Source organism: Gigantopelta aegis, chromosome 1 (genome assembly GCF_016097555.1).
Source record: "Gigantopelta aegis isolate Gae_Host chromosome 1, Gae_host_genome, whole genome shotgun sequence".
NCBI classification, from domain to species: Eukaryota; Metazoa; Mollusca; class Gastropoda; order Neomphalida; family Peltospiridae; genus Gigantopelta; species Gigantopelta aegis.
The window spans coordinates 3,160,995-3,172,377 of NC_054699.1; positions in this window are offsets into that span (position 1 = coordinate 3,160,995).

The following is an 11,383-nucleotide window of genomic DNA, read 5'->3' on the forward strand; positions in this document are numbered from 1 at the left end:
GTCATATTTCTAGTAGGTATAGCTTGCGCGTACCTGGTGAAATGATCAGTGATTATTAAAATATGTTGATAACCTCCCTTTGAGGTTTCCAAAGTAAGGAAGTCCATACAAATTAACTCCAGGGGTTGAGTGGTGGTGATATTAATAAGCGGAGCACGAGCATTAGCTAATGGTTTCCGCCTTACACACCGGTTACAGTTTTTAATCCATTTCTCTACATCAGCTGACATGCCTGGCCAATAGAATCTATCACGAAGAAGTGACAAAGTCCTGTCACGACCAGGATGCCCAACATCGTTGTGTAAACCATGAAGAACATCGTGTACATATTTAGATGGCAAAACAAGTTGATGTCGAACCTGACCATCGATCTTCACCTGACGATGCAAAATACCTCTTACAAAAACAAAACTATCAAAAGCTCTGAAAAAGGAATTATTCACTGGGGTAGAAGAAAAATCTTGTCGACAAGGTTTCTTCTTCCTTCGTACAAGCTCCATCCATGGATGCAAGATTGTATCAGCAGCTTGGGCTTTCCTCCAGTCTCTGTCAGACATTCCACTGATGTTCTGTCCTTCACCCAGAACAGAATCGACCACTTCTGCAGAAGTGCACAAAGCTTCTACAAAAGGCTGAGCATACAAAACACCACATACAGCTCTAACTGTATCTGCTGGTATCTCTGTATGTTCTAATAAACCAGGTAGTCTGGATAAAGAATCAGCATCAGCGTTATTTAAGCCAGGTCGGTAAAATATGTTGAAATCGTATGCTGCAAGTGCTGCTAGCCATCGGTGACCCGTGGCATCCAACTTCGCCGATGTGAGTACATATGTCAGTGGGTTGTTATCTGTCAGTACAGTAAACTTGTTTCCATACAGGTATTCATGATATTTCTCACTTATAGCCCATTTTAGAGCAAGAAATTCCAACCGATGAGCAGAATAATTGGCTTCAGACTTGCTGAGACTTCTACTGGCATAGCTAATGACACGCTTCATCCCGTCATTTTCTTGATAAAGCACAGCACCAAGACCATGTGAGCTTGCATCAATGTGCAATTCAAACGGTTTACTGTAATCAGGATACCCGAGAATGGGAGGCGAAGATAAGATTTCTTTCAGTCGCTGAAAAGCTACCTCTTGACTGGGTCCCCATGTCCAAGGTTTGCCGAGTTCGTTCTTCTTGGATTTTGGCTTGGTGTGAGGCATTAAGGATGTCAAAGGTCTAGCTACCTTTGCAAAATCCTTAACAAATTTTCTATAATATCCAGCGAAACCCCAAAAATTGCCTAACCTCATTAGGATTAGTGGGCTTTGGCCAACTGATAATCTTCTCAACTTTGTCAGGATCTGCTTCTATCCCAGCGTCAGAAATTACATGTCCAAGAAAATTTATCTTGTTCTTGAAAAAGGAACACTTCTCTGCTGTCAACTTCAAACCTGATTCTCGAACTCGCTGAAATACTTGTGACAAACGATCAAGATGTTCATCATAAGTATTGGAAAATATTAGAATATCATCTAAATAAATCAAACATGACTTGAGATGAAGTCCCTCAAAGGTATCATTCATCAACCGTTGATATGTTGCCGGACTGTTGCATAACCCAAAGGGCATACGATTGTATTCGTAAAATCCTAAAGGTCCAACAGTAAATGCAGTTCTTTCCTTATGGGTTTCTTCAATTTCAACCTGATGGTATCCACTCTTCATGTCTAAATTTGAAAAATATTTTGCACCCGACAAAGCATCAAACATCTCCTCAATTCTGGGTAGAGAGTAAGAATCTTTAACGGTTTTCGAATTCAGCTGTCTGTAATCTACACACATCCTGAGTTTACCATTTTTCTTGCGAGCTAATACCACGTTTGAAGACCAAGGAGAATGAGAATGTCTAATGATACCACCGGCCAACAATTGTTGTAAATGATCCTTGACCTCCTGGTACATTGCGGGTGGTATACGTCTATGTCGCTGCTTAAAAGGTGTTTCATCCTCTAACTCAATTCGATGGTGTACCGCTGTGGTATGACCTACATCTAGATCACCTGTTGAGAAAATATCTGAAAAAGATGAAATGACCTGTTTTCCTTGTTCTAATTCTTCTGGTAATAAACAACAATCTCCAAAATTCAACATATCTAAAACAGAAACCTCCTTTGAAGTTGTTGTCTCTTTCATCTCAGGAATATCTTCAATTTCAACAGCTTGTATTTCACAAAGAATGGCACGTGAGGGAACTGATATTGCACGAGTTGTCACATTAGAAATGTGAATGTCTAACTCAAACAATTTCTTTTTATTGTCATACTGGTAGCTAAATAAACTTGGAGCGATGTCTAAGTCATCAGGAATAACAGAACCCTTGGTTGGTGCAGTCATAGCCCAAGTACATCTATAAGGAAGAGGTTTAACAACAACACCACGTAGCGTGATTTCACTGTTGGCAGGAATCATCACTCTGTTACATTCTGCACTCTTCACCTTACCAAGAATAAAATGGTTTCTCTCCAATTCCTTTTGCTGTAATGTTAAACATCTAAAAGACAGATACCAAGGGGTATGGAGATTAGCTTTTTGTAGAAATCTGTTACCATATGTTTTCTTGCACTGGTTCATAAAATGAGAGAGAATGTTAGTACCAAGAAGTACTGGGACAGAAAAATTGTACTGACTATTTGGTACAACTAACAAAATGCCAAGCAAAGGAGAGGAAATACTCCCTGTCCCTTGCAGTTCAACTTCAATATACCCATGGTAAGGTAAAAGCTTACCATCGGCACATTCAACGTTTAAAATAGTATCAAGAGATTTGAGAGGTGTATCAGAAAAATGTTTGTTATAAAAACCTTCAGAAAATGTTGAAACTGTAGAACCAGTATCTAACAGAGCTTTAGTAGAAATACCATTGACAAGTATAGAACTTTCATTTGGTTCACCAACCATCTCTGTTATTAGCTGGTTTTGAAAAATGGGCTTGTCTCCATGTGTACCTATGGTTTGCCCCTCGCCATAGGCGGTCTCCAGTTTAAAGGTTTACCCGTCTGGTGGGGTAATTTAACCCTACATCCCTTCTTTATGTGCCCTGGCTGACCACAAAAACAGACCGGTTCATTACTCTGAAAAGAAAATGATGCAGAATTCCACTTTGGAACAGATTTGATATCCGCCTGATGCCTTGTTTTGGACTCATTGACTGTCTGACGCTGCTTCAGAGAACTCAACTCTGCTGACATTTGCTTGAGTATACCTCTAATTTCCTGAATATCGGAATTCTCTTGAGAGACCGCAGCCTTTCCAGGAATAGTCAACTTTCCCTTTGATTCACTTCTTTTCTTTCTCTGTTGTAATTCTTCTTCTACTTGTCTTATAACTTTAATAAAATCTTCAAAAGTGTCATCCTTTTCAAACTTGTGTCCTGATAAATCTTTTAGTTCAGGTCGAAGCCCTGTCCAAAACATATTACGTAACATTGCTTCAGTTTCATATTGGTTCACTTTCCCTGTAGCAACAGCCTTGCACAAAATATCTTCAAGCCGGCATGCCCAATCAGCTACACTTTCATCGTCACTTTGTTTAGCTGTGTAAAAGGTAGCCATAATAGCATGACCCACTTTTACTTCTCCAAAAACACTATCAAGTTTCTCTATTAGTCTTTCAATAGGCGCATTTTTATCTATATGCATTGCAACGCGAGCAGCTTTACCGCGAAGCGAACGCCTAATAGCTTCAGACAGAACAGATGTACCATGAATGTTAGTCAAACATTCCAATTCATGTTTCCACTGATCAAAATCAACATCACCTTTCCCGTCACCTGAGAAGAAAGGAAGCCGAGGTGGCTGTGTTAAAGTCAGTGACGAGGGCAGAGTAGACTGTAAAGGCGAATATTTGGTAGCTCCTTCATCTTCCTTTTTGACAGCTCCTTTAGTAAACTGAGTCATCCAGCTAACCAAATCTTCAGGAGTATCAGCCTTAGGCTGGACATGTAACTGTCTAAATGAAGAAATTAACTGCAACTCTTCTGCACTTAATTCTGGTATTTCAGGATCAGACATGGTTGAAGGTAAGTATATACTGTAATACTATCTTTATAAGTCACAGAAGATATTAAGGTAACAATATAACAACTACACACAAAAGCAAGTTCAAAATACTAAATGTTTCCCTTGAACTACCAACCAAGACAATTTAGCTAATACATGAACATCTCTAAAATTGAAACAATAAACATTTAAAACATCATTCAATTCACAATGTTACAAACCTGAAAAATAATTTGAATGAATATCTTGTGTATTTTATTGTTGTTCAGGAATGTTGCAGAAATAAGTCATAAATCCTGGAAAGGAAAGCATTTAAGTTACTAATAATTTGTAACTACATTTGTGCAATATGTTAGTTTTGTATAAAGAAACATGTGCAGGTAAGTCAAAACTAAGTAAAAGTAGGATTTATTTCTGAGTAGGGAAATACTTTAAAAAAAAAAAAAAACCCAATGCATGGCTATTTGTATTCACTAGTTAAACCATAACATATAATTTTTGTTTCCAAAATGTTGGAACTATGACATAATAATATAGGTACAACCTGACAAATATCTAAGATCACATCAAAGTTCAAGTCACATTATTGACAATAGCCAACACATGATAATAAAAAAAAATCTTCAAAAACAAATACAAGGTATTCTACTTCAGGTATTGGTTCTTTCTATCACAGGTAAGTGAAAACAGTTGAAATAAGTAAATTAAATGAAATAATTAAATAGATTCACACAGTTGAAGGTACTCAATTCAAAATTTGTATCGTTACATCACATTTTCTGTAATCCGGATCACAAAGGAAACAATGTCCACAGAAGAAAAATAAAAATAATAAAATAAATAAATCTGTTTGTTATTTGTTTTCTGAGGAATAAATGTGTGGGTTTTTATTTTTATTTTTTATTTATTTTTTAACTCAATGTCATGACATTATACATAATATGACCATTTCTCATCACATTATTTTGGTTATGAGTTAAAATGTCCACGTGGAATTAAAAAAATACAAAAACAAAACCACACACACACACAAATAAAATCAGAGAAGCTCACGAAACATCTGATGACGTCATATACTAGAGAGGAAGTCCATAAGTGGAGTTATTAACACTGTCGTCGATACATGCACCGTCTGCCATCCATTTGTCGTGTGTACATCCTTTATTTTGTCTGTCAGTCCCTACGTCGGCTCCAAATGTAGCAGTATCAGATTTTTCACATTTCTCAAACACAGAAAGGAAAACAGCTACGGGTGGGTCCAGACAATTTATTCGATGTCACACAAATTGAAGACAAGGAAAAAAACACCCTTTCAGATAATATCCACTTTCAAATAATACTTGCAGTTCCACCTTTAAAAATGAAATCTGGCCTGACAATATAATCTTAGCAGGAGAAATAAACCTGAACACTAGAGACAAGTTGTTTTATTCCCTGATGGGCTTGGGAGAGGAGTTTGAGAACAATAGTTAACATGCAAGGCAAGTAACGTGCGTTAGTACAGTGTAAGCTGAAAGAAACGATTACCACAATTACAAGTTACCAGCCTATTGTTTGACATAACCTGGCTAAGGATAAAATAATACATTAGTTACACAATAAGCTGACAGCAGGCAAGCTGTAAATACAAACATACATTAATTACAAAAGCTGATAGCAGGCAATATCTACAAATAAAACATTAAATACAAATCCTAACTAAAACAAATACCACATACTTCCACATATATATGTATGTATATATATATATATATATATATATATATATATATATATATATATATATATATATATATATATACATACACAAATAACAGGGGAAGGGAGGTCTTATCGATCTAGGCTTTGGCAAGCGAACTTTTGGGGAAGTCATATATATATATATATATATATATATATATATATATATATATATATATATATATATATATATATATATATCTGTGTGTGTGTGTGTGTGTGTGTGTGTGTGTGTGTGTGTGTGTGTGTGTGTGTGTGTGTGTGTGTGTGTGTGTGTGACTCCCCCAAAGTTCGCATGCCACAGCCTAGATCGATAAGACCTCCCTTCCCCTGTGTTATTTCATGCACATGCCGATAATAACTGCAGATTTATCACACCACTGTACTTAGGATCATCCCGTGCATCAAGCGCACGCTTTACCACTGGGCTACGTTCCGTCCCAGCCAGACAGAGCACAGAAGAACGTCCGCTAGACTGGTGTATACGCTTCACGGTAAACCAAATGGCCACGTTGGGAACCAATCAAATAATTCGCGAGCGTAAGCGAAAAGTTTGCTGGCTGAACTTGGGGCTAGTAGTAATAGACGCGCGATTTGTTCAAACTTGAATCGAACCTTTGCATCTTGCATTAGTAATTGTATATTAATCAATGTGCTTTAGTGGTGTCGTTAAACAAAACAAACTTTAACAATCTTTAGTAATTGTATATAATAAGACGGGGGCACTATATTGCAAGGAGTGGTGTTTAGCTCGGTTGAGTGCTTCCGTGAGGTCGTTGCAGGATCGAACCACCTCGACGGATCGATTCAATTGAATGGGTTTTTCTTTCGATCCAACCAGTGCACCACAACTGGTCAAAGGCCGTGGAATGTGCTTTCCTGTCTGTGGGGAAAGTACATATAAAAGATCCCGTGCTGCATTAGGAAAACAAATGTAACGGGTTACCTCTGATGACTACGTATCAGAATTACCAAATGGTTGACATCCAATAGCTGATGATTAATTAATCAATGTGCTCTAGTGGTGTCGTTATAGAAAACTAACTATATTGTAAATTTCATTAATAAGAAAGACAACTCTGTAACCTTATAATGAAAGAAATAACAGGATTTATCCGTGAGCTACATGTAAATCTGTCCGATCCAGTCGTTAGCGTATTTAATATATTACCCTGTTTGCTGCCATTGAAACAAGTTTCTCAATACTAGAGCATTTTGTCGACTAAAATTGTATGTTAAATTAATTTTTATATGCAAAGTGTTTTTGGTAATCCTAATGTTTGTAGAAAATTTCGTCAAATTAAATATTTCAGAAATCCATTTTTTTTTTTTATTTAAAAAAAAAAATATTGATAATTACATGAAATTATTCCACCAAAACAGAATAAAATAAAATCAGTCAATTGTCCTTAAAATTCGCAATTAGCAAATAGCATAATTAGCCTCAAAATTTCTCTTGTACGTACGTCGGAGCAAGAGTTAGTGTGTGCGTGCATATTATTTAGTCAAATGTTTAAACTGTGCCTAAATTCGCACACATGCGACTTGATTTTAGAGGTTAAATAATGCAGTAGAGTATGTGCATTGTCGTGTCAAAGGTTTGTAATTTATTTGAATTGGAATAACTTAATAAAAAAAACGTGTATTATCGTGTCAAATGCTCAGATGCTACTTGAATTTGCGAACGTTAAATTGTGCACAGATCAAACAACAACACATTCGTAGTATGACCTTTTATCGAATGTTACTGTAATTCATAAAAAAATAAAAATAATAATGTAGGGAACACACGTTAAATGTCATTTGAATCCAAATACGTTAGAACACGGGGTCAACAATATAATGGCATGGAGCAGGTGTATTATTTTGTCAAGTGCTACTTTTAAATTGTCAGTTTGATGTGGAGGTCAAATAAGAGAATAAAACATGTATATATATATATATATATATATATATATATATTATCTGTCACGTGCTATTTGAATTCAAGTACAGTGAATGACAAAACCATTAGTGTATTCAACTTTGTAGCTTTGCACAAAACAAAGTCCAAGATATGCTTTCATAAGGATGATACTGCTTTTATGAATCAGGGGCTTAATTCATTAAACTCTCGCAAATTTGCGATCTCGCAGGGAAATGTAAAAATAATTGCAAAGAGGATACTTTGTTGTCTAGCAGAGACTAAGAAAGCTTTGTGAATTAGGCTCCAGTACTATATTTAGGCCTACTTGATTATGTATGTTTCTCTTATCCCGACGTGGAACGGTCAAAGTATAAATACAGTTCTGTTCTGATCGGTCTGGTATTTCATTTATAAGATAACTGCCACTTCTTACTTCCTATTAGAATTGCCACTTTCAAAACTGGTTTGGCAAATCTTAACTTTAAAAGACAGAGTTCAATGGGTGTGCATTTTGTTTACTTCTTACTTCGTCTGTAGGTTTGCCACTTTCAAAACTGGTTTGGCAAATCTTAACTTTAAAAGACAGAGTTCAATGGGTGTGCATTTTGTTTACTTCTTACTTCGTCTGTAGGTTTGCCAATTTCAAAACTGATTTGGCAAATCTTAACTTGTAAAAGAAAGAGTTCAATGGGCACACATTTTATCACTTCTTGCTTCGTCTGTAGGTTTGCCAATTTCAAAACTGGTTTGGCAAATCTTAACTTGCACAAGGAAGAGTTCTTAAAATCAAGTATGCTCGCACTTTGGTGAAACGAATGGGATACTACCATGTCATATAATATTTTATTGCAATAATAAACTAAGCCAAATGCTTTGTTTTAAATGTAAATATTTATTACCATAAAATAGTATCCTTGGTAGCTTAATGTATATATATATATATATGACCCCAAAGAGATGAACGTTGGATCAGCCGTACTAGTCTTGGAGTAGGTATTACATTGGTGAAATAGGGGTTGGCGTTACAACACAGTAGCAGCACTCCACACAAAAGAGGAATGATAAAAATGCCAGCATCATAAAGCTATTAGTTATAAAGCAAATGATGAAAACTAAATAATTTAAGACTTGAAACATACGACTTAAATTGTAAAACTATTTTACCGATGCCATTTTGTATTTTTAATATGATGGGTATTACCAGCTATTTTTGAAAGGGTTTCGTTTCATACTGAGCTTAATGAAAAATTACAAAATTAATAAATACAATGAAATGAAAAAAGAAAAAAAACAGAAGAGGAAGACAAAATGGTGTTTGTTTGCTCTCCTGAACCCTCTCACTCCCCGTGATGTGCCGTAATATTATTTCTCTGTACAAATTACCCGTGGCCTTACCTTTACTGAAATGACAATAAGAAAACAATTGGAGCACAGTAATATAGGGTCTTCTCCACACCAGTGAACTATTTTTCTCAGAAGGTTCAACTGCTCACTTTTCCTTGCCTAGTTTAGGTTCCGCCACAAACTACCTAATGCCTCGCCCCCATACCTCCCATTGATACCTAAGTCAGAGGACTCTGGTGGCTGTTTTTGTCCATTTAAACACTTAGTGATACTAATTACCAGGTCGACAATCTTCATCTCTTAAACAAAATTGGGCATTTCACCACTCTAAAGGCAACCCTACACGATACGAGTGTCTTGTGCGGGAATAACCGATTGCATAGCAACCGATGTAATTGTAATGTTTGTTTAGTCAGTCGGCTATCCTCGTATGAGACAGTCGTATCGTGTAATGTCACCATAACACTGTGGTAGCCAGAGTACTCTGCCGTTCGAAGGAAGGAAATATTTTATTAAACGGCGCACTCAACACATTAAATTTTCATTTACTGTTATATGGCGTCGGACATATGGTTAAGTATCACACAGATATTGAGAGAGGAAACTCGCTGTCGCCACTTCATGGGCTACTCGTTTTTGATTAGCAGCAAGGGATCTTTTATATACACCATCCCACAGACAGGATAGTACATATCATGGTATTTGTTACACCAGTTGTGAAGCAATGGGTGGAACGAGAAATAGTCCAATGGGCCCACCGACGGGAATCAATCCTAGATTCGATCGCACTTCAGGCGAGCACTGTACCACTGACTGCCGTTCGAGAACTAGACAGACATTTGGCAGAGTGCGATTATAACTGTCCAAACGTCCATATATCTATTGAACGGCAGAGTACTCAGACTAACAGTTTGATAAGAGAACCAGAGATCAAAATGACAGATCTCGGACAATGTGGAAACTCTACAGGGTATGCACTGTCCTGCATTGGGGAAAATGCATATATAAAGGTCTCTTTTAGCTTATTCGGGAGAGGCATCAATACGTTTCCTTTGTCACTTTTTAGAGCAGGTGTCGCAACAGGTTAGATCCCCAAGATCAAATGGAGTAACACTGGCGGACACGCTTTGGGGTCCCCAAGAAAACTTGATTCAAAGAGCTGTAGTTACGAACACAACCTAACATGATCATTAGTAGCTTGGATGCAGACGTAATAAGACACCACAGTGCAGGATATAGCTCGGTCGGTAGTGCTCTTGCTGGAGGTGATTGGTTCATAGGACTTAACCTCCACAGCAGATCCATTGTTCCACTCCACCCTGCACTACCCTACAATTGGTATGTCAAAGACTATGGTATGTGGTGTCCTGTCTATGGGAAAGTACATACAAAAGATTCTTTGCTGCTAATGGAAAATGTAGCTGGTTTCTTCTGGAGACTCTTAATCTCTTAGACAAAGTGTCAGAATGACCAATTAACATTCAGTAGCCATTGATTACTGAATCACTGTGCTCTAGTGGTGTCATTAATAAACCTAGGTCTAAAATATGCTAAGGTGTCGGAAAACAAACATGGGAGTTGGACAAAGCCCGGTGGACTGGTAAAATGGAGGTGGGACAAAGCCCAGTAGACTGGGGGGGGGGGGGGGGGGGACGACAAAGCCCGGTGGACTGGTAAAGCACTCTCGCTTGACAAGTGGTCTGCTGGCCCATTGGGCTATTTTTCGTTCTGTTCCAGCCAGTGCTCCACTACTGGTATATCAAAGGCTGTGGTACATGTATGAGCTATCCTGTCTGTGGGAGAGTGGATATAAAATATCCCTTGCTACTAATGGAACAATGTAGAAAGTTACCTCTCTAAGACTATATCTAAAAATTACCAAATGTTTGACATCCAATAGCCGATGATTACTAAATAGTGGTGTTGTTCAACACACTCCTTTCCTTTTTCTGTTTAAAAACAATGCACAATGTAAAAGTTTGTTTTGTTTAACGACATCATCAGAGTACATCAATTTATTAATCATTAGCTAATGGATGTCAAATATTTGTTAATTTTGACATATAGTCTTAGAAAGGAAACACACTACATTTTTCCATTAGTAGCAAGGGATCTTTTATATGCACCATCACACAGACAGAATAGCACATACCACGTCCTTTCATATACCAGTCGTGGTGCACTGGCTGGAACGAGAAGTAGCTCAATGGGCCCACCGACGGGGATCGATCCCAAACCGACCACACATCAAGCGAGCGCTTTACCACTGGGCTACGTCCTGTCCCTTGCACAAAATAAGACACAAAAACATGGTAATGCACAAAATAAGACAGAACACAGTATA